The following is a 21366-nucleotide window of genomic DNA, read 5'->3' as shown; positions in this document are numbered from 1 at the left end:
TTCGGGTGAAATGAAGGAACCAAGAGGTGTAAATGGGTGGGGGGTGGGACTAGGCCCAGAAGAGAGCCCCGTGACACACTGCTGCTAGGAAAAACCCTAAGATCACTTTGTACCCCAGTGCCCAGGTGCAGGACTGCATCCACACTAGCCCACGCTGACGTCTGGATGTTAGAGATGGCTCGCAACTGCTTGGAAAAAGACAACTTAGCCAACTGCTAGGTGGGTCTTGTGGACTCACTGAGGGCACTGAGTAGAAAGACCTATGTGGCCCAAAACAGAATTGTCAACAGCCCTTTTATCCACAGCCGGGGGCTCACAAAATACCTGACCCACCTGGCTCACCGGGATGGGCAGAGAAGGGACCGAGGACGCTGTGCAGTCCAAATGTGGCTTCCGGTTCTTTCTCTCATGTGCACATTGCTCACCTACCAAGTCCTGCAGTTTTCTTACCAGGGGGTACCCAGGGCAGTTGAGTGGAGACCAGGCTATTGTATGATGGATAGGCAAAAGATACCTTTGAAACGTCCCTGTGACCAGAAGGGAAAGACAGCTGCACCTCCCTGTTGAAAATAACCCTCCTCTTATATGAAAAAACATCCTTTTCCCTCCCCACACTGTGGGACTTTTTGTGTTTGATTTTGAGGGGGCGGTGGTAGTGTTCTTCTAAACCCTATCAGTTCTCAAGATGAGAACTGGTCCTCCAGCCCTGAGCCTGGAGAACTGAGCTCCAGGAAGGCACAGAAGGTGGCTGGCCTCTTACAACGGCAGAGGACAGAGCTCCCGGCATCCTCTCTTGCCCTCTTCCCATCCTTTCCCCTAGTCCATCCTGAGTCCTCGTCTTGCCACAGGAGCTTCTTTGCAAAGAGAAAACCCAGGGCAAGGCAGGGCGCCCCTGGCACACTTCTGGGTGGGGGCAAAGGAGGCTACATAGAAGCACAGTGCGGGCTTCTCCAGAGGTGTGTGTCTGCCCGGGGCATTTTGATATTACCTCATTCCATAACTTTATGTTTCCCAGTGACTGATGCTTTATTTATGCTTGTTTGTCCTGTAATTAAACCATCCACAGACATTTCGCTTTGCTTGTTCGTTCCTGCGACCTTGTTCAGGTTAAAAATGCTGGTTTGTATTTTCCTGCCTTGGGATTTTTGTGTCAGGTGTACAGTATTCTGAGGGGAAAAGAAAAGGAAACACGTGTAAAGTAACAGAGAGAGGTGGCTATAGTGTAGAGACCTCTTTCTAATAAAGAAATGAAAATATGTATACACGGCTTCTGTTGTGTGTCTTCTTGGTAGCAAGATGTCACAGTTGGTTTTTCCCACTCCCAGGAGGGTAAATCAGACGAGGGGCCTCGACTGCTCTGGGGACGCTTGTCCTGGAGACAGACCACCACGTGTGAGGGAACCAACCCCTCAGCCTGCAGCCAGAGACCCAGGAAGCTGGACAGATGTCTACTCCATGTCTCCAATCACAGGGGTGGGAAACCCGATGCTTTGTGTCTCACTGTTGCCCTGCCCACCTTCCCCACGTGACTGACAGGGAAGTCATGGGCAGCTAGAAAATGGATCTCACTCAGACGTGCACTATCAGTGTGCCAACTGTCAAAAGTATCGTTACAGTTTTCTCACACAAAATGCATTATACAATCACTCTCATATTACAAAAGGAGGTAACACCCACCCCGGACACACCCACTGCATACACATTCCAGATACACCCACAGCATACACACCCACCCCAGACATACCACAACATACACACCCACCCAACACACCCACAACATACATACACACCTACCCTGGACACACCCACCCCAGACACACCACAGCATACACACCTACCCCAGACACACCACAGCATACACACCTACCCCAGACACACCACAGCATACACACCTACCCCAGACACACTACAGCATACACACCCACACTGACACACCCACTGCATGCATACATACCCTGACACACCCATCGCATACACACCCACACTGACACACCCACCACATACACACCTACCCAACACACCCACAGCATACACACCCACACTGACACACAACCCTCAGCAGAATTCCGGTAAGGAATACCCACAGGTGCTTCTGTGAGAATCCTGTCTTTGGACCCTTTCCCATGGCACAATTTAATGGCCTGCAGCGCACAGGGTGCCACGTGGAGACTCCACACCTAGGGCAGCTTGTCACTCAGCACAAGTGGCCACACACCCAGGCAGCACATCCTCTTGAAGATAAAGACTGTTAGGAGACTGTTAGGAGGTGCTCCAACACACTGGGGTTTTCTTCCATGAGAGATTTACAAAGCAGCATGGAAAAACAGCCTGGACAGTTCGGGTTGCTCTGGGTCTGGTCACCCCAAACATTAGGTACTGTAACCCCCAGTGTCTAGAATGCTGTCTTTCAGAATGCACTCCAGATGGAAGGGTGACGTGGGGTGGGGTCACAATGGAAATAATCCCTCATGGCTCTGATTACACCACTGGTCACGCAGGCCCACACAGAGGGCTGGAGTGTGTGTTTGGTCATCTGTTGAGAGTGAGGGAAGCCGCAGCCCATGGTCTCTGCCATGCCATTTTTGTTCAGACAACATGCATACACCCCTGCGGTCAGAACAGAACACTTCCAGAGAAACCGTGAGAGCAGACACCAGCTCTCCTCCCACCTGTCTGCCCCCACCATCTCCAGAATTCTAGGGCTGCCTCAGAGAGGTCTCCTGCCCAGGAGGGCCCAGCTTCTTCAGGACCCCCAGAAGAGGGCTCTGAACCCCTTTGCCAGGACAGTGCCCTGGGAAGCACTCTTGGGTCGGATCTTGTGTTTAGATCCTGTTTCTCGTTTTGGTCTAGGGATCAGATCCCGAGCCTTACACACACGCTGGAAGCGCTCGACTCCTGAGTCACAGCCCAGTCTGTCTGTTGAGACCCGTGTTCCGTAGGTTGTGTGCAGATACTGAAGGGTAACTTGGAGGAGGTCGCTCTCTCCATCCACCTAGTGCACAGAGACCTGCCCCAGGCTAGCTGAGAGCTACAGGGCCACCGCCCTCTCTCTGTCTCCTCTCTTACAGCAGGAGCCGGCCCTACAGAGGCAGGCTCCATCGTTTTACGTGGGTTCCTGGTATCCGGCTTACATAGCAAATGCTTTTACCCACTGAGCCATCACCCTGGCCCACCAGCTACCTACCCCATCCAAGGTTTTCAGTGTGGTCACTCAGTGCTGGCCAGGGTGACCAGCCCTTGTGCAGACAGCTATACAAATAGAGTCTATGGAGAGAATGAGAATGCCCCAGCTCTTCCCTCAACCGTAGATCCAGGCGACACGCTGCTGTCATTGTGGATCCAGAGGAGAGCATGCAGAAGAGTGAGTGAATCTACCATGTGGGAATCCTAGGAGAGGGTGACCTCTGACGTCAGCACGTGAGATGCCCACCCCTGTGCTCTATACAACAAAACTGGAAAAAAAAAAAAAACTCTCAGGCCAACAGGTAAAGGGGGCGATGATGACGCTGTTGGCTGGGGCCTGGGAGCCTGGAGTGTAGATGTAGAGTACTTGCCTAGTGTGAACAGGAGGCCCTGGATTCAGTTCCGGTGCCGCCGCCACCACACACACAGATTACTAGATTAGAGAGCTTGGGGCTGAAGATGTTGCCTAGTTGGGAGAATGCTCTCTTAGCATGCACGAGGCCACGGGTTTGATATAAGTGTTGAGTTCCTTTCGTTCCAAGTACTACAGAATTGGAGGAAAGGTGTGAAGTTCAAGGTCATCTTAAGCCACACATCAAGCTTGAAGCCAACCCGAGCTACGTGAGAGAGAACCTGTCTCCTGTATGCGTTTGTCATCTGAGGGAATGCTCTAAGTAAAACCGAGGGTACAGGGTATGTTTAAGACTGCCCTCCATAAACCATGGTTTAATGTATTAGGGACTCAGAATGCTAAGGGAGCTCTGAGTCTTCCGAGTTCTGAGTTCCTTCCTTTATCCTTCTCCCCAAAGGCACTGAAAGAGTTTCAGAGAGTTATAGGCCAAAGCGTTCTCCGCAGCAATGAGGAAAACGGGTTGGACTATTAATAATATATTGTTCACTCATGCTGAGGTTGGTGAACCAATTGGCTAATTGATTAATAAACTCCTTTGTTACGGAAACAAATTGATTAGGAATTAAGAGGCATTAAGGTGAGGGGCAAAGCTTACCGGAGAGCCCCGAGGGCTGCGGCTCCATCTGGCCTCCACAGCAGCCTCAGCATGTGGGCGGAACCCTCCAGGCCCCATGGGCCTGCCCATGACCTCCTTAATCCCTGGACCTGAATCCAAGTGCATGGACGTGATTCCCTACTCCAGCTCCTGGTCTCCCACAGGCCCCAGGCTCGCTCTGAATCCTCTGCTCTGGCCCACCCTAGTCCCTCAGCCTTCTCTCTGTAGCCAGTACCCCTTGTCCTGAGCACCTCATCTGGTTTCTCCTCATTGGAACTCCTTCACAGCTCTCTGTTATTCTGAGGGTTCTGTCCAAGTCTTAACACTGCAAGCTCCACCTGCCTGCTCCCGTGCTGGGCGTGCTGGGCTGTCACTGTGACACGCCCTCACACACCCTCTCTCTGCAGCTCAGGACCCTTACCCTGGAAGACCCCACTGTTGCTGGCCGGTCCCTTACCTTTAGGGGATCTCATAAAACGACTCTTCCTCAAAGGTCACATTTAGTGGCCTGACCTCCCCGGGTTCTAGAACTGCCACTGCAGACCCTCACAAGGTCCCAAGTCTTCTGTAGCATCCCCTTTCAGCTCCAGGAAGCCAGTCTGTCAAGGGCATCCTGAGAGCCAGGGCCCAGCCTGTGTTTCCAAGTAAATGGGGGTAGGAACGAGGCCAATCATGGCCTCTGCCTCCTTTGCAACATGTGCATGGTGAATGTCCAATTACAGAAACACCTCCATGGCGGCCATTTCCGGAAACAGACCTTCAGTGCGGTTTTGGCGGGGCTGGAGGTGGCCCTTCAAGATGATGGCAAGAGCCTTCTGCCCTCCATCCAGGAATGTCCTCCTGCCATTCTCACTACCCTCCTACCCCAGTGACCTTCAGCACTTCAGCCCAGCTTCAACCAGAAGCCCCCAGCGCCAAGACACCATTGTTGATATACAGGACTCTCAGGTCTTACCTACCCATCCATGTGGGTATCTGGCCCCCACAGGTTCCCAGTCATTCCCTTCCCTGCCCCGCCTGCCCTGTCTGGTGTGCCCTGTGGCCTCATAGATCTTGCTGCACAGCTGCCCCAAGGCGAAAGCTTTACACTCTGATCCAACAAGAGTGGAAAGAGTTACACTCAGCCCCGTTTTCAGCACATTCCAAGCAGCCGCTAAGCCACAATTTATCACCACTAAAGTCCGGTAAGGCGCCTAATTGGCCCATAAATGTGGTCCAGTAACCGCACCTGACACCCAAAGACACTGCAGGCAATTAGCACTTATTTATTTGCATATGGTATTGACCGATCTTGGCAACTAGCTTGCAAGATCTGTTTATTTTAAACACTGGAGGGGGAAAGAAAACCCTCATTTAACTGCACTAGAAAGGAACTTCCATCACACATACACACAAGCGTGCACACTGGCAGGCACAATGGGACTGCCCAAGGAAGCCAGTGACTTGATTTGTGAGCAGGGCCCTCCCATATCTTGCCTTTCAACTTCATGACTGCCCAGGCCCTGGCAATGGCCCTGTCTGTTCTCAGGCTGCAGAAGTAGCCGGAAAGACAGAGTAAACCAGATGGCAGCCCATGTGTGTGATGTGTGCTGGGAAAATACAATGCCTTGACAAGCTGCCTCTCAGACCATAACTCCTTGTCCCAGCTGCAGAGCATTCCAGAAAGCCAGGCCGTCAGTTTCTCTTCTCACCCAAGTGATTGACTTGGAGGCTTTTTCTCTGCCAGTGCTTGAGATGAAGCTGAAGGCTTCGCGCATGCCAGGCAAGAGCTCTCTACCACTGAGTCACACCTCCAGCCTTTGGAATAGAAAATTACATTATTTCCTTTTATCAACAAAACACTGTGCTTATTCGTAAATGCAAGCTTCCCTTCAAATTTCTATTATGACAATGTTTTAACTTTTATTTATATTCTATTTATGCATCCTGTGTGTAAGTATGGGTGTGGGGGCATATCCCACCCTATGGGTACCAGAATTCAAACTCAGTTTGTTGGCTTTGGAGACAAGAACCCTTAACCTTCTTTTCTGCCTCAGAGGGCCCTTGTAAATGTTTAAGCTTATAGAGGAGCTGGACGATAGAATATCTATCCAAGAAACACCCAAAGGTGCCGGTGGTCGTTTGATAGTAAGTGGCCCTATCAGCTCACAGGGAGTGGCACTATTAGGTGTGGCTTCATTGGAGCAGGTGTGGCCTTGTTGGAGGAAGTGTGCCACTGTGGAGGTGGGCTTTGAGGTCTTCTATGCTCAAGCTACTCCCAGCGTCACAGTCCACTTCCTGTTGTCTACCAATCAAGAGGGAGCCAGCACCATGTCTGACTACACACCGCCATGTTCCCTGCCATGATGATATTGGATTGAATCTCTGAAATTGTGAGACATCCCAATTAAATGTTTTCCTTATAAGAGTTTCTGTGGTCATTGTTTCTCTTCACAGCAACAGACACCCTAAGCGCCACATCTGCATTGGTAATGTTTTAAAATACTAGAAAGCTCTCTCTCTCTTCATTTCCATTATCTATCTATCTATCTCTATCTATCTATCTATCTATCTATCTATCTCTATCTATCTATCTCTATCTATCTATCTCTATCTATCTATCTATCATCTATCTATCTATCTATCTATCTATCTATCTATCTATCTATCTATCTATTTCTCAATGAACAACAGAGAAAAGAGAGGGGCTGGAGAGATGGCTCAGCCCTGGCCACTATTACAGAGGACCTCGGTTCTGTTCTCAGCAACCACACAGTAGCTCATGACCATCTGTAACTCTAGTTCAAGGGAGAATCCGACGCCCTCTTCTGGCCTCCGTGAACATAGCATCCATGTACACAGACACACATGCAGGGAAACACTCATACATAAAAATTAATCTTTTATAAAGAAAAGCCCATTCTGTGACACTGAAATGCAAATGACCAACTTTTCACCCTTAACAAATAGCTAAACTTCAGGACTGTCTCCCCAGACACCCCATAGTTTCTACCCCTGTGACATAGCCTGTGGTCAACGTGCAAACTGCGTCAGTTGATTTTTCTTATCCAGGAGCTAATCAATAACCACAGTGAGCCCTAAAATGTCATCATTACCTAATCTTTAAACCTAACACAAGCACCTCTTTAAAAGTTTTATTTGTATGTACCTGTATGTTTCTTGTGAATATACACACCAGGGCCAGAAGAGGGCGCCAGTTCCCCTGGAACTGGAGCTACAGATGGTTGTGAGCCATCTGCCGGGTGCTGGGATCTAAACCCTGATCTTCAAGAACAAGTGCTCTTACCCACTGAACCATCTCTCTGGCCCCCACAAACAACAATGCTAACTGAATACTCATCTTCAGGGAAAGGTTCTGACTTTCACAATGGTTCTGTCAAAGGCAGCCTCACCCACTATTCTTCTGGGCTCTCCGTCTTGTTATCAGCACCTAAACTCGGGTGGTCACCCTTTCCATGTCCTGATGTACTGCGAGCTTTGTTCCGTGCTCCCGTGTCCTCTCAACCTGCTAGGGTTTCTTTGTTTTAAGATCTACTTTGTTTTTGAAATTGTGTGTGCACACACACGCATGCATGTGCATGCAGAGGCCAGAAGGGGGCGACAGATCCCCTGAACTGTGACTAGCGTGACAGATGCTGGGAACTGAACTCTAGTCCTCTGCAAAAGCAATGTATTCTCTGGACTGCTGAGCCATCTCTGCAGCCCACCTTTGTTTTTCAATCCACACTCTTTCTTACTCTGTGTCCTCAAGTCAACCAGTCCCCCCCCCCTTCTCTCTCTCCATTAGTGAGGTTTGAACACAGGGCTTTGTTCATGCCAAGTTCTGCCACTGAATCACAGCCTGGCTTGTGCTTACTTAATAAGTCTCTGCTTTCCTGGCTCTTGCCTGCACTGCCAAGCCTACCATGTTCTTCTTTGCCAAGACTATGCAAAATCAGTTTCTCTAGGGCACTTTTGTTATTTCAGGGTACTTATTACAGCCTTCAGTCCTTGTCCATTTATTTTTTTCCCTAAATAACTAATTGTACCAAGAGACACAGTAAGTAGTGTATTGGTTAATAGTGTTTTCTATTGCTGTCATAAAACATCATACCCAAGGCAACTTATAAAAGAAAGTATCTAATTTGGGGCTCACAGTTCCAGAGGGGCAGAGTTCAGGACCATAATGACGGCAAGTATGAGAGTAGGCAAAGCTTGACACCGAGGCAGTTGCTGAGAGCTTACGTCTGGAGAAAATAACCGTGGCGCAGAGAAACACTCACTGGGAATGGCAGAAGTTGTTTGAAACCTCACTAAACCTCCCGGTAGCGTCTCGGTCACTGTTCTATTGCTGTCATAGACACCAGTCTTGGCCTCCCCCCCCCCCCGGGATTAAAGGTGTGTGGCACCACATCGGGCCCAGAAGCAGATTTCAATGTGTAACACATACATTATAGACTATCCCATACAACAGACTAGGATTTGTCATTAAGAAGGATCATGTGACCTGGCATATGTACTGGTACAGGAAGATATCCACCGCACACTGTTGAATAGAAAACTCAAGAGTCGGGTGGTGGTGGTGCACGCCTTTAATCCCAGCACTCAGGAGGCAGAGGCAGGCAGATCTCTGAGTTTGAGACCAGCCTGGTCTACAAGAGCTAGTTCCAGGACAGGCTCTAGAAACTACAGGGAAACCCTGTCTCGAAAAACCAAAAAAAAAGAAAGAAAACAAAACTCTCAAGCTGTAGGAAAGCCTGGCCACCTAGAGCCCATGATCCCCACGTCACAGGCTGCGTGCTCAGACAGACAGCACATGCTGGGGTCCCTCTCTGGCTCCTTGGCACCATTCTCTTTTGGCTTGCGGCACCCGCCCTATTCTGAGCCCCAGGACTCAGTTCCCCTACTATTCCTCCTGCCCACAGAATTTGGAGGGTAAACTCAGCTGGTCCAAGGGATTTCCACACTCGCCTTCGGCTTCCTGATTGTTTCTTGCCTTGGACCTCCGCCGTGTTCTACACGTGGAAAGGAAAAAGAAGGCTGGGAGTAGGTGTTGGGGTACCCAGGCCTCACAGCACTGGTGTCTAATGCCGTCTCATGAGCAACTCGCCCAAGCAGAAATCCATTATCCCTCCCAGTGTAACCTGCTGTCCCAGAAATCCGCTCTACAGATTGCTCATTCCCCAGTTGCAGCTGCCCACTGCATCCACCGTGGAGCCTTTGAAAGAATCAAATTCAGGCTCCATTCACAATATTCCCATTCTGTGGCATTGAAAGGGTCCTTGGCAACTCTCATGGTTCTCCCTGTGTGGTCAAGGGGGAACAGGACCCTTCACGGGCATCCTCATTAAGTTTCAGATAGGATGCAGAAATGGGAAGAAAACCACCACCCGACTAGAACTCAGATGCAGCTTTTGATACACATCATGTGACAGATGTTAGGCATCCCAAGCCCTGCCACCCCGGGCCCTGCCACCCCAGGGCCTCAAGACTCCCAGTGCCTTCAGACCCAGCATTTCCCATCACTACGGTGTGACTCTTATTCTCAGGGGCTAAGGCACAGCAGACTGAGGAAGAAGAGATGAAGAAGAGGCAAGAAGTTGCAGCGTCCCCAGGCTCTGTGAGACACACCAGTAACCTTAAAGTGTGAGGTTGTTGTCCGTTTCTTTGTTTTGCCTGCTGTAAAGAAGGTGGGTTGTGTGGTCACGCTCTCAGCTACAGCCTGTCTCATAGCAAAGCAATTTTAATTATGAAAGGGTAGATCCTGGTGATGTGGGAATGTCCTTCTGTATATGTGTTGCTTTTATTGGCTAATGATGAAAGCTGTTTCAGCCAATGACTTAGCAGAGTAAAGCCAGGCAGGAAATCCCCACAGAGGTAAGAGAGAGTAGGTGGAGTCAGGAGATGCTGTGTAGCTGCCAAAGGAGGATGTCAGAACCTTACCAGTAGGCCACAGCCTCGTGGTGATACACAGATCAATAGAAATGTGTTAATTTAAGCTTAAGAGATTATCTTAATAATAAGATAGTAATAATAATAATAATAATAATAATAATGAGATCTAGATTACTAGCTCCTAGTAAGAGCTAGCTAGGAATAGGCCTAAGCTATTGACCAGTGTATGTGTTGTAATTAATATAGTCTCTGTGTGATTATTCGGGTCTGGGTAGCCGGGAAACGAATGGTCTCCTTTTACATCACACCCTTTCCAAGCTCAGGAGATACCACACTGCCATGCCCGGATCTCCTCAGGAACACTGGTTGGCTGCCCAATCATTTGTTCTCTCAACAAACCAAACCATGAAAGAGAAAAAGAAAAGACTGCTACCATGCTTGCTCTTGCTGTGCCCTCAGCTGTCCTGCACACCTGTCATTTCTGTCCTGTGTGACAGTCAAGGGAGGTCATGGACACCCTACTCTGTATCAGAGTTTTCTAGAAGACCCTAGCCCTCACTCTCATTCTCTTCTCCTCCTTCCGCCAACATGGATCCTCTGGGGAGCCCCATACAGTTGGCCTCAGGCACAGGGCTGTGGATGCCATTTTGTGAGAACAAGGGCCTCACAGAAGGTAGATGCATGGGAAGGGTGGAAGCAGCAGTAGTTTGGCAAAGGGCACCTTGTAGCTGGGCACTAACACCCGGAGGAAGCTCCTTCACAGCCAGACTGTAGATGTCCTTGGTAGAAGAGCAAGAGAGAAGGCACCTAATACCTAGCGTGGGTTCTCAAGAGGAATCCACAGGGAGCAGAGTTATTTCCTACAGGCCTGGCCTAGGCTGGAAATCTCTGTGACACACAACGGCAGGAAACTGGCCCAGGCAGACAATCTACCAGCACAACACACCTGACAGCTGCCCACACGACACAGGCCCTTCCGTGGGATCTGGTGATAAAGAGAATGACCAAGAAGGTATTAAGCACACCAAGTCAGGGTGGAGAAGGATATAATTTTACTGGTGTGAAACAGAGCACGTGGCTAACATGTCACACATTTCTTCATATAAACCAACACAGGGAAACAGAATCCCGTGCCCTGCACTGTGCACGGTGCCTGGTGTCACTGTGGCTGCTAGGGAAGCGGCGGTCCTGTGAGGCTTTGGTTACCTGAGCAGTCACGAGCTGGGGGTAGAAAGGATCCGGCAAGTCTCCCTGGTGCTGAGACGGCTGACATCATCAGAATGGCCTGATAGTCGGCCAAGAGTTGAACATTTATACCATGGAACCTGGTAAACACACCAGGCATGGTGGTGCGTGCCTAAAATCCCAGCACCTGGGAGGTATCAGGAGTTCAAGGTCATCATCGGTTATGTAAGGTGTTAAAGGCGAGCCTGGGACACAAGACTGTCTGAAAAAGAAAAGGGAGACATAAATTATCACACAAAACAGATCAGCATTTTCCACTTTTAAGTCCTTATTAACACACCCGCTCCATGTACCCTTCATCCCAAAAGGCCTTGTGGTGACATATGTATACAGAAGCCCCCTAAATGAGTCTCCTTAGCGATGTATTGAGTTCCACTTCAAACAAGAACTATGACAACGGGTTGGGTAACCAGTGGGTTTGTCCAGGAGTCTGGGCCTCAGGAGTAAGAGCGTTTGCCGTCAGGCATGGGTGAACAGGTGAACACAGACGTGTTATGATTGCAGCAGGTTTTCCCCTAGTGGGCCGGTCTCCCTTCACAGGTCTCCCTTCACAGCAACGCTCTCACGTTCAGCGGGTGCCTGTGAAGATGCAGCAGACCTGGCCGGCACAGACCTGTGTGCTGGCTCTAGAGCAGTTCCCGTGGAGAGAATCATGTCCTGGTCTCCCAGGGAACAGCTGGGTGAGGCCTTGACAGGTCAGGAAACCGCCTGAGGCGAGGCAACTTTATAAAGGCAAAATTTGGATTTTAGCCAAGGTCTAAACACACGTTGGGGTATTATTAGCTACCCCTAGCAGAGCATCAAGCCTTGGCTTGAGGGTACGTCTGTGTATACAGCCATAGACTTAAACCAGAGGTGGCTAGAGATTAAAACCAAAAAGAAGTCCCCTCGTGTTTACCATTTATTCTAAGGTATTGCCCAAGGAGGTTAACCGATACAGAGAAACAGTTTATTTCGGATTGTTGTTTCAAAGGCTTCAGTCTGTGAAGTGTCCCCGTTGCCTTGGGTTTCTGGTGAGCCAATATGTCCTGACAGCAGCGTGTGGCAGACCAGAACCTCTCACCTCAGGGGCAGGAAGCGGATGAGAAAGAGGAAACAGCCAGGCTTCCGCGAGTGAGTCCCTTCCTCAGCTTAGATCACTCCCATGAGGCTGGACCTCTTCCCCCCCCCCCCAAGACAGGGTTTCTCTGTGTAGCTCTGGCTGTTCTGAAACTCACTTTGTAGACAAAGCTGGCCTCGAACTCACAAGGATCCGCCTGCCTCTGTCTCCCTCGTGCAGGGAGTAAAGGCCTGCGCCACCACCGCCCAGCTGCGGCTGTACCTCTTGCTGTCTCCACCACTCAATAGCACAACTCTGGGGCCCAAGCCTCGAACACCGGGGCTTCTGGGGCTTTCATGCAAACTATAGCAGCATCAGAGCCCGAAGAATTCAAAGACGCACACTATGGCCATACCATACGACAAGAATGAAAAAGAGGGGCCGGAGAGATGGCTCAGCGGTTAGGAGTGCTGGCTGCTCTTCCGGGGGCCCCGGGTTCAATTCCCAGCACCTGCATGGCAGCTCACAGCTGTCTGTAGCTCCAATTCCAGGAGATCTGACACCCTCCCACAGGCATGCATGCAGACAAAACACCAATGCACATACAGTGAAAATGAAGAAATTATTCTATAAAGAATAAAAAAGAAACAAGTCTTCGGGACTCTAGTGCCATGGCAAAATACCACAACCAAGGAAATTTAAGGACAAAATGTTTACTGGGGCCTAATGGTTTCAGAGGGCGAGAGTCCATGACCATCATGGCGGGGAGCGTGGCAACAGGCAAGCGGGCAAGACTCTAAAGCAATAGCAGAGAGCTGATATCCAGAGCCCCGAGAGGCATAGAGAGCTAACTGGGAATGGTGTAGGCTTTTGAAACTTCAAAGCCCATCCCTAGTGACTCACCTTCTCCATCAAGGCCACACCTCCTGATCCTTCCCAAACAGTGCCACCAACTGGAGACCATATTCAAGTGTATGAACCTATGGGGACTGGTTTCACTCAAGCAGCAAAGAACAGACATCGGAATAAAAGGCTGCAATGCAGCATCACTGTGTTATGATCATAGGTGGCTAAGCAACTGGAAATGTTTATGCACAAAGTCCTCTATAATAACTAATGTTTCTCTCTTTTTTTGCATTTTTGTTTAATGTTTATAGGTATTTCGACTGCATGTACATCTGTGCATCACATGTATTCAATGCCCAAGGAAGCCAGAAGGTGGTTTCTGATCCCCTGGGACTGGAGCTAGAGATGGTCGTAAGCCATCACATGGATGCTGGAACTCAAACCCGTGTCTTCTGCAAGAGTGGCTGCTGAGCCGTCTCTCCAACCCTGTTTCTTAATCACCTAGAGATTAACCTAAGAAAGTCTAGTGAAGCCTAAACAAGGGAACTTCTAAATCTTGCTAGGGAAGAGCTTGACTGCTAAGCAACATTCTCCATCTCTCCTCCAAAATTCTAAAGTGTGTGCGCACGTGTGTGTTGTGGGGGGGATTGCATGCCTGTGAAGGCCAGAGGTGTTGATTATTCTGCCTCGTTAGCAGCTCTAGGAGCCCAGCTTCACACCTCACCACCTCCAGAGCTAGGGTTGAACATCTATGCTTCCAGACCTGGCATCTTACATGGACGCTGAGGATCTGAACTTGGGTACGAATGGCAGGCACTTTATTGAAAGAGCCGCCTCTCCAGATCCCAAGTTCTAAAAACTTTATGCTATTTTTTAATTTGTGTGTGCACGCAGGTGTATCCATTTGTGCAAGTGCCCGTTGAGGCCAGAAGAGGGCATTAGTGCCCATGAGCCAGAGTCACAGGCAGTCATGAGCCTTCCGAAAGGGTGTTGGGAACTGAAGTCAGGACCTCAGCAGGAGCAACAAATACTCTTCACCTCTGAGCATAGCTCAAGACTCCCAAATCTTTTTTTCTTAAACTGAGCAATTTAAAAGGTGTTTATTTAAAAAAAACAAACAAACAAAAGCCTGATTGAAGGTTTTCACATGAATTTCAGTCCTCCAGTCTCCCAATGAGTCCCCCTCTCTTAATTCTCTATAATTTGTCTTTAACATTGAAGCCAAAATGCTCTAACCTTCACGTGTGTTTGTGTGACCTAGTTTAATCCTCTTTCTTGCTGGTCTGTAAAATCCAGGGGCCCCCAAATCTTACATGTTAAAGGAAGCATAGCAAAGTCCTGGAGCGCAGGAAAGAAGGGTCATGATTCTGACAGATAAAACCCAGTGTATAATGATACCACCACCCATAGCTTATAAACTCAAGGCAGACAAAAGTCCAAAAAAAGACAAAAAAAAAAAAAAGACAAAAGTTAACTCAGAGATTGTTCCAAAACTTTTTTAGAGAATAAAATTATCCAAGAATGTTGGGAACAGTGAGACCCCAGATTCTGAATTTCTTGTAATCCCCTGATCTGAGTGCCTACAGCTGCTCTGAGCATGAGACCTTCAGGAGTTCCTGATGGCAGGAGAGTGGTTTCTGGTGGGTTTGGCTGGGGCGTGGCTATCTCTATATAATCTGCCCCTGAACACAATGAAGGGGGCATTCTTGGGGAATTCAAGGATGACCCATGTCTCTGTCTCTCTGTCTGTGTCTGTGTTTTTTAACCTCCAGCCCTTTGCCCGAAGCTTGGTAACTGGGTAATAGCACACAGAGCGCAGACACGGGGGCGCGGTGCTCGGCAATTGGAGGTCTCCACTGAGATGTCGGCACAAGAAAACCCGAGAATGGAGACCAGTGAGAGAGAACTTACGGTAGCAGGAGGCACACTGATGGCGGGACTGACACGGAAGGAAAGGAACAGAAAGCTCAGTCCCTGATGCATGGTAACCACTCTTCCATCAATGAATATTTGATGAATATTCAATGAATGGGGCGGGGCATTTGGCCAACTGTTTGGGAACATGTTTATTCTCTCACTGCTGTTCCAGCTAAATTTTCTTTTTCTTTTTCTTTTCTTTTGGGTTTTCGAGACAAGGTCTTTCTATATAGCCACAACTGTCCTGGAACTAACTGTGCAGACCAGGCTGGGCTCAAACTCAGATCCGCCTGCCCCTGCTTCTGCCTCTGCATCTACCTCTACCTCTGCCTCCTGCATGTTGGGATTAAAGGAGTGCCCCACCACTGACTGGCTCCTAGTTAGTTTTAGCCTTCAATTTAGCACAGCCTAGAGTCACCTGAGAAGGCAGTCTCAACTGAGGGACTGCTTGGGTCAGGTTAGCCTGTGGATACTGTCTTATTGATTGTAAAGAGGGCCAAGCCCACTGCGGGTGGCGCCATTCCTAGGCAGGTCCTGAGAGATATGAGAAAAGCAGCTAAGCACAGGCCTGCTTTCCTCACCCAAATGGCGTTTTCTTTTTTAAGTTCAGTGTTTTTACTACAGCAGCAGAGAAGAAACCAGAACAATTTGTATAGAGTAAAATAAAAAAAAAAAAACCCTCCAACAAATCAAGATACAATCAATGTAAAACAAAAGGAAGACAGATATTAGGAAACCAGGGATATTTTTATAATAATGGACAGAAAAAAAAGCTTGCCTCATCAAGACATAAAAATCAGAAGCTTAGAAAAATGGACAGATTCGACTCCATAAAAATTATACAATAAAATGCATCGCTTGCCTTCTCTCACGGGCTGTTTCCCCCTCAGCGCTTTAATCAAGAGATCAAGCCTAGTATCACCAGCGGGACACGGGAAGGCCGAAGCAGAGGGAGCAGCACTGTGTGGTCAGAGGGCATTTCCAGGACACGAGTGGGTAGCCGGCGCCCAGCTCTGTGGCAGAGTACACAAGAGTCCCACCCCAAGCTCCACAAAGCAAACACGTGAACGTTGATGCGCAGCCTTCAGGAAGTCAATGTCACAAAAGGGGCATTGTTCCAGAATCAGCCTGAAATTCATAATCATCGAGAGATCATTTATGAACCTTGATTAAATGCCGGGGTTTTATTCCGAAGCTATAAGAATTTGAGATAAGTGAGGGAAGTCTACAATATAACCTGAATATGAAATCTGTTTTGGAATTACTGTTTGTTCTCTTAGATAGACAATAGTCACAGAATAATAGAGTCTACTGGCTTTATCGTCGAAATATATACACACGGGCCTGCTAGATGGCTCAGTGGGTACAGGCCGTTCTGCTGAAGCCTGGTGACCCAAATGATCCCCCACATAAAGGCAACCTCCGACCTCCACATACACGCTGTGGCACACTCACCCACGTGTACACGCTTGCAAATAATAAAAAGAGATAGACACGCGCAGACATACGACGAACAGTGAGACTGGGCATTAGTAGCTGAGGAATGGGGGGCGGGAGTGATGGCTCAGAGGTGGAGTGCAGACCGCTCTTCTAGAGGTCCTGAGTTCGATTCCCAGCAACCACATGGTGGCTCACAGCCATCTAGAATGAGATCTGATGCCCTCTTCTGACCTGCGGACAGAACACTGTATACATAATAAATAAATACGTCTAATAAATAAATAAATAAGCAATAGCTGAGGAATGCAGGCACAGCATGAAACATTTGTTTGCTGTGGTTCTAACTTTTCTGGGGTCTTGAAATGTTTCTCAGTAAGAGATGGGTGTAGGTTGGATCGAGCAGGAGGCAATGTAGCACATACCCGTGTAGGCTGTGCTTGTGACTGGTGAGCTAGTTCTCCAGCCCACTTCTGAGCCAGAAATCACCAACACCTGGCAGTGACTGTCCCCCTCCCCCCAGGGGTAATTGTTGCTCTCAGAGCAGCAACTTCCCTTACCTGCCCCCTGGGTTTCGGTCCCCCGCACCACAGAAGCTGGGCTGTTATCTCAGCACCCAGGGCCAGAAGTTCAAGGTCATCCCCAACTACGGTTTGACCCTACCCCGCCCCACCACACCTCGAAAAGTCGAGTTGCTTACAGGCTTGCTTGCTTCTGAACTTTCTAAACTAAAATCAACTTTTCTCCTCTCAACAGATTTTTCTAAGACTTTCTGGATGTACCACAATTAATCCAGTTTCCTCTCAGCGTCTCCTGTTTTCCTACCCCCAGGCTGCCATTAAACTCCTCACCCACTTGGGTAGTGCCTAAAAGCTTTCCAGGCTGTGACTTCCCCCTTTCCTTCTGGTGTTCCCCAGAAGAACGGGAGAACACAGATCCGCCTGCATACCCTCAAGCTGAGTGTCTGCTCATGAGAAGCCTCAGGTGGCGCCTGCTGCCAAGCCTGACAACCTGGGTCAAACCCTGGAACCCACGTGGTGGGAAGAGACAACCAACTCCCACGAGTCATCCCCTGACCTCTGCATACTGGCTGTGGTATTCGCACGCATGCAATAAACAAATAAATACACACTGGTTAATTAAGTGTTAAAAAAAAAACAAAGTTGAAGCATTTTAACTTACAAGTTTAATAGTTAGAAAGGATGTGATTTTGACGCACTGTAAATAGGAGCCCTGGGAAATAAAACAATTACGTCTTTTAGGGTTTTTATTTTTTGAAATTTTGTTTCACTGCACCCCATGTTCCTTCCAGTTTATAAGGAAATGAAGCAGGTAATTTTGCCAAATATGTAAAGCATAATTAAATCTAATGGCTAACAGATAACAAATGTGTATCTTTATGTATATATGTATGTGCATATATCACACACATACACACAAGGCAACAGGGTCCTGAACATGTTAGCTATGTGTTTCACTATTGAGTTCTATTCCCAGAACCCCCTATTTAAATTATCCACGAAGCTGGCCTTGAACTCCTGATCCTTTTGCCTCTGCTTTCTCAGTGGCCTTGAACTTTCTACAAAGCCGCTGGGATGACAGGGAGACATCCCCAGCTCCATAAATACACCACGTTTGCCTGATCTTACTGCTCTTCAAGTTGTACTGTTTTAAAAACTGTCCAGTGGCCGGGCGGTGGTGGCACACGCCTTTAATCCCAGCACTCGGGAGGCAGAGGCAGGCGGATCTCTGTGAGTTCGATACCAGCCTGGTCTACAAGAGCTAGTTCCAGGCCCCCCAAAAAGCTACAGAGAAACCCTTTCTTGAAAGAAAAAAAATCTGTCCAGTGAAGTGCAAAATCCCGGCGGCAAGATTTTGGATGTGAGAGGTCTCCACAGGTTCAAGTGTCAAAGGACAATCCCAGCTAGTGGTGATTTTTAAAGATTTTAAAGATTTAGTGTGTGTGTGTGTGGTGGTGGTGGGGAAGCAGGGGAGGGAGAGAGGGAGAGAGAAGGAGAGAAAGAGAGGTGGGCAGGGGGAGAGAGAGGATATGTAGGTACCTACAGAGGCCAGAAGAGTATACTGGACCTCATGGATCTAGACAGTTGTGAGCAGTCAGGTGTGGGTGCTCGGAGCAGAACCTGGATCCTCTGCAAGAGCAGCAAGCGCTCCTAACTGCTAAGCCATCTCTCCAGCTGAAGGGCTGTCATTTTCTGATGTGCTGGGAGCTTTGACTGGTGGGCCCAGCTGGAGGAAATAGGTCACTGAACCCCTATGGCTATCCTGCAGTGGTCGCCATTTTGACTAATAATACCCCATCCTGCAGAGAAGTTCCTTAAGCCAGAAGGTAAACAATTCAAAATAGCTTCAGGAAGTTGCTAAAACTGACCAGACTCACTAGATTCCTCCTCCCGCCAGACAATATAAACAATAAAGACTGTGTCCATTAGGGATTATCCTCAGATCCCAGCCCCTTCCCAGCTCTGCTCTGCTGAGCTCACCAACCTCACAGCAACCAAACAAGTTGTGCCCAGATGTAAGACTTGAAACTCCAAGTCAAGAGGAATCTTTCCCTTTAAGACAATCACAGTAAGCCGGGCGGTGGTGGCGCACGCCTTTAATCCCAGCACTCGGGAGGCAGAGGCAGATGGATCTCTGTGAGTTCGAGGCCAGCCTGGTCTACAAGAGCTAGCTCCAGCCGGGCCGTGGTGGCGCACGCCTTTAATCCCAGCACTCGGGAGGCAGAGGCAGGCGGATCTCTGTGAGTTCGAGACCAGCCTGGTCTACAAGAGCTAGTTCCAGGACAGGCTCCAAAGCCACAGAGAAACCCTGTCTCGAAAAACCAAAAAAAAAAAAAAAAAAAAAAAAAAAAAAAAAAAGAGCTAGTTCCAGGACAGGCTCCAAAGCCACAGAGAAACTCTGTCTCGAAAAAAAAAAAAAAAAAAAAAAAAGACAATCACAGTGGTGGGGTGGTGGTGGTGATGGTGGTGGTGGTGGTGGAGGTGGTGGTGATGGTGATGGTGGTGGTGGTGGTGGTGGTGAAGGCAGGCTCTGTGAGTTCGAGGCCAGCCTGTCCTAAATCAAGTTCTAGGACAACCAGGATTGTTTTCCTCTCTTGGAAAACAGAAGAAGGAAAGAAAAAAACCCACAAAAAAACCCCAAAAACAAACAACCTGCATAGCAAGTTCAAAGCCAACCTAAGCTACATGAGATCTTGTCTCAAAAAGTAAGCAATTGAAAAGAATCTCACTGAAACCAAACAATCATCATCATCATCATCATCATCATCATCATCCAATTAGGACCTCCCAGCAGCAGGCAAGGAACCAATCATCATCATTGTCACCATCATCGTCATCATCAGGCATTTAGTGCTGTTCCAGCCTTGGCCAGAGAAACTTCTGTCTAATGCAGAAATGGTTAATGCAGACTTAGAACTAGTAAAAGTGCTGAGAAGAAGGGTCCGTTGCCTGCTCAGTCCTAAACGGGACATCTCTGTCCCTCTTCCAAGGCTCAGGGAACTTTATGAGAGAGGGTTGGAAGAGTCTAAGAGCTGGACGATGGGGAGGAGAGCCATGAAACACTGTCTTCTGGATATACACAGCCATGGGACTTCACTCATGAACTCTTTCACAGCGGCTGCGGCCACCCTCACAGGATGGGACCTGTCAACTTCCCATGATGGGTGAGGGAGGGGCTGAGAGACCCCACCCCTCGCTTAGGAGCTGCTGGCAGTTACTAGTTGTATTGTGTAGGGGGAGGGTTGTTTTCTTCAGTAGCATAGCCAATGATAGTTGCCTGTGTTGCAGTGACCCTCCCACACCTTGCTCATGCAAGCCACCATGACCAAATTCAGTCGGTAACAACACAAAAGCATAAAGTAGGAAGGAGCCTCGCTCAGCAGGAATGGGAGAGGGAGGAGAGAGAGCGGCGGAAAGTGAAGAGGACCCAAATACATGTACAGAATTGTAAAAGAATTCTAAAACAATTAAAAATCATTCATTGATCACCTGGCTATAGTTCTCTGCAATGGAAAATGCGCCTAGTATGAATTTTTAATTTATCTTGACTTCCTATGCCCTCATTTCTCTAAATACCGAAATTGTTTTTAATGACTGGTCTAATGATAACTTCATCAGCTCTTCGGTGTCATCGGAAAGTGCTCACCTCGCTGATTTATGAGGTGATGGTCACCATCCACTCTTCCACCCTTGACATTGGCGTCCTACTGTGTCCGTGTGTGACAGGCTGGAATTTCTACGTCCATTGTGATGTGTCAAAGAAAAGGCTTCGTACGGGGAAGGGAAAGGAGGGCAAAGAGACTTGCGACTAGGAAGGGGTTAGAGGAGGGACAGACACCTTGAAAGCCATCATTTCTCGAAATTCCTCAGAAAGACATTGCGTCCAACAGTGTTGGTACCCACTGTGTGAAATACCTACCCACTACGATTGGAGGGTAACATATTCTCTGGTTCACATGTTTCCAGCTTGGTCTTTAGCTCCATGGATTGCTTTGGAATGTTCTAGAAGGGTAAGAAGATAGTACCTTATTGGAGGAATTGATCAGGGGTGTGTCTTTGGAGAGCTAGATCTTGTCCACTCACTGCCTGTGCCCATCCTTTCTTTGCTTGCTGTCTCTCTTCTCAGGCGAGTACCTTCAGTCATGCGCTCGATCACTCCTGTGACTCTCTGCTCTCCTGGATCCACAGTCAGCAGAGCCCAGGACTGCGAAATGACCTCTGAACCTGTGAGCCCAGATAGAAACCAAAAACCAAAACCAAAGCAAAACAAAACCCCTCCCCTGAAGGCGCTTTTCTC

This window comes from Arvicola amphibius, chromosome 8, assembly GCF_903992535.2.
Source record: "Arvicola amphibius chromosome 8, mArvAmp1.2, whole genome shotgun sequence".
NCBI lineage: Eukaryota > Metazoa > Chordata > Mammalia > Rodentia > Cricetidae > Arvicola > Arvicola amphibius.
This window is presented reverse-complemented; position numbering follows the sequence as displayed.